Below are 3,729 nucleotides of genomic sequence, written 5' to 3' on the forward strand. Positions count from 1 at the left end.
ACCTTGTTTTGTTACAAAGAACTGTCAAATTCTGAATCAGGTTAGGAGCGTTTTGAGTATACCAGATGTTTCTGTTCACACACCGATTTGTTTTAATCATTCTTTTTTGCCTTTATGGTCAGACGGAATTTGTCGTGCTTGGAGTGATAGGGGGCTTGTTAGCATCAGAGACCTATACATTGATGGCCAATTTGCATCCTTTGATCTTCTGAAGAAGACATTTTAGTTGCCCGAAACGCATCTTTACAGATACATACAAATTAGACATTATGTTCGATCCAAGATTCATGAATTTGAAGTCCTCCCAGATGAACATGTTTTTTTCGATGTTTTGTTAAGCCCTCCTCACTTCAAGCATCTTATCTCTAGGTTTGTGTGTTTGTTTGATGGCTGCATCAGGGCACCCACTATGAGGATTAGAGAGGCTTGGCAGGAGGAACTCGGTGTTGATCTATCTGAAATTATATGTGACAGGAGTTTGTTCAATTAACAGCAGACAGCTGATTCAATTTAATGTTGCGCACCATCTTCATTACTCCAAAGCATAGGTTGCACAAGATTTATCCTCCTGTCTCACCACTATGTGATAGGTGTCTGGTCTCAGAGGGCACACTGTCTCATGCTTTCTGGTTCTGCCCCTCTAATCGGATTCTGGGCCAAAATATTTGACTGGTACTCCAAGTCCTACAAAATCAACCTACAGCCGGAGGCAGAACTCGCCATCTTCGGCTGCTCGGAGTTCTCTCTGAATTTCTCTACAGCTGGGCAACAATATCTGACACTGGGGACAACTGTTGCCGAAAAGACTTATTCTGGAGGAATGGAAGTCTGCCTTTTCACCTTCTTTTCAGGTGTGGCTGATGGACATGATTTCTATAATACAGATGGAGAGACTCAGGTCCCTGAGAACCAACTCTTTCAAAAGGTTCTCAACTGTCTGGGACCCGTTTTTGGCACTTTGACGAGGTTAAGAATGATAAGTGAATGAGGTTAGGGGTGGTGTCTCGTGGACCACTTATGTGGGATCTCATGCCCATTGTCTCTTGCAAGCATATAAGCACCTTGTGCTGCTGATAGGAGCACCAAGTTGTAATGATGAATGTCGGGTTTTTTTCTTTCTTTCTTTCTTTTCCTGTGTCTGAGCCTGTTTGTCTCGTTTGTATGTTCTATAAACCTTGAAAATAAAATGTAAAAAAAATCACCTAATTTTAGAAAACATTTGTGTACATTAAATATGTATTTATAGCTGAGAGCTTAATCTTTCATTTGCTGCTAGTTAGAATATTCTAACCTAAAGTATGCCAGAGAAATACGGCTGAGAGTGAAAAGCGTGCCAACCAACCCCAGGCTCCCCTAGTCTAACCTAAGTAGATCCACAATGATGGATGGAATGATGGATGGAAGATAATATATTGTAAGAGGAAAGCAGAGTGAAGGGATGCTATCCTCTCAGTTATATGAGCAAATATCTACTATCAACCTCCATCCACTCTCTATTTGAAAGCAGTTGTGGATGTCATGATTTTCTGGGAATTTAGATTGAATGTAGGGAAAAGAGAAAATTGAAGAGGTCTGTCATGTTTTATGTATAGGAGTGGTAAATAAGCAAATGGGTAGAGAATGGTTTGATGGTTTTCCATGAATTTTAAATCTGTCACATGATGCACATACACACACAGTGTGTGTGGCATTATTTGCCATCGAGAAACGCTCCCCTGATCATTGTGAGATTGAAGATTCTGGATTCAACTCTATTTCCTGTTGATTCATTCACACCTCCAGAGAAAGCCTTCGCATCTGTCTTTCCTGAGCCACGTGAGGCCTTCATATGAGTGTGTGTGTGTGTCTCACATGAGACTGAAATGTTAACTCACTCCTATCCCATCGCCATTGTTATTAACGTTACTCCTCAGCGCACTTCCTATGGGCGCGCTTGACAACCGATTGACAACGACTTAGTCCCGCCCATTGGGCTGTTTATTGACGATGATTGGCCAATCGCTTGTAAAACCAGAGAAAAGGCTTTTTCATATGACGATGCCAGACCACAAGCAGCCAAACTCAACTCATATCAGGCAATGTGAAACTTAGTTGATATAAAACAAAAAACAGAGTCTAGTAAAAACGTGGCCTCTCTATGTAATCTTTAGTTGGTCACGTCTTCACTCACTGACATCACGGAAGACATCACTCACTGATAACATCACTGATGACATAATTGCTTGAGTGACATCAATGATGGCTCGAGTAGCATCACTGATGCCTTTGATGAGCAACATCACTGATGATGTCACAATTGCTCGAGTATGACTGTGTGACATCAGTGATTTACATGTATGAACTCATCACTGTCTGTGACAACTCAGTGATTCATCATCACCAGTTATATGACATCACTATAGTAGTGACCTGGCCATCAGGCCGAGCCGTCTAGAACTGTATGACATCATTGGTGATTTATGACATCACTACTAAGTGACCTGGCCATCAGGCTGAGCCATCTAGAACTGTATGACATCATCTGTGATTTATGACCTCATCACTGTCTGTGACAGTGATTTATGACATCATCTGTGATATATCAATAGTAGTGACTTGGACGGATTTGATCATCTAATTCTTGCATTCTTGAAGAGTCGCATGTCAAATATGGAGAATAATCTCTTCAATTTAAAGTTTGCTGCCAAAGACCTTCTAAGAAACTCTAAGAAATGCAACAAAGAGGAAAAAATAGAGAAGGCTAAAGTGAAGAAAGCTATCCTGAGGGGGAATATGGACGTGGCGAAGATCCATGCAGAAAATGCCATCCGACAGAATCACCAGTCGCTCAACTTCCTGCGGATGAGCGCTCGGGTCGATGCTGTGACAGCAAGGGTCCAGACTGCAATTACAATGAACAAGGTCACAAAATCTCTATGTGGAGTGGTGAAAGGCATTGATTCTACACTGAAGATGAATCTGGAAAAGATCTCAGCTCTAATGGACAGATTTGAGCAGCAATTTGAAACTGTGGATGTTCAGACGGCCCAGATGGAGGACAGCCTGAGGAGCACAACAACACTTACCACACCACAGAACCAAGTGGAGGCACTGCTGCGTGAAATGGCTGAGGAAGCAGGGTTGGACCTGGATATGGAGCTCCCCCAGGGACCGACAGGATCAGTGGGTGCCAGTGTCGCCTCTGCAGAACAGGATGAACTTTCTCAAAGGCTCGCCCAACTCAGGGTGTCCAGCTAGTGCAACCAGGGGCGTTTCTACGGGTGGGCCTGGGTAGGCACAGGCCCACACACTTCTTGCCCTGGCCCACCCAAAAAACAAACAAACAAAAAATTAATTGGTTGTTTTCTAGAGGCAAACTTGCTGCTGCCTTGCTAGCTAATGGTTTTGTATCTTAAAAATGCAGGGCACATCATCTCCAGAGTCTATTGCATGACGACTTCATGACATGATTTCTTGACTACCAACACGAGGGTCGCAGTAGGTTCGAGCCCCTGTGTTACCTTCGGCTTGGTGGGGCTCCATACAAGCACAATTGGCCATGTCTGCGGGTGAGAAGCCGGATTAAGGGTATGTGTCCTGGTCGCGGCACTAGTGCCTCCTCTGGTTGCCTGGGAGGGCGGAGGCTGGAGGGAATAGCGTGATCCTCCCATAGAACCATCATAATCCAGACTGTATGACTCTTCCTCTGGACAGACTACTGCTAAACCGGCTGCCCAATATGTATTGTCT

The 3,729-nt window shown here is 43.7% G+C and overlaps 1 pseudogene across 1 annotated transcript; it reads left to right on the forward strand.

Moving 5' to 3' along the window:
• The first annotated feature begins 2,640 nt into the window (after positions 1–2,640).
• Positions 2,641–3,237, forward strand: LOC310786699 (charged multivesicular body protein 1b pseudogene; annotated as a pseudogene). Its single transcript has one exon. The product of its transcript is annotated as a charged multivesicular body protein 1b pseudogene (transcript).
• The last annotated feature ends 492 nt before the right edge of the window (positions 3,238–3,729 follow it).

This window comes from Poromitra crassiceps (genome assembly GCF_964638095.1).
Source record: "Poromitra crassiceps genome assembly, chromosome: 1".
Taxonomy (NCBI): Eukaryota; Metazoa; Chordata; class Actinopteri; order Beryciformes; family Melamphaidae; genus Poromitra; species Poromitra crassiceps.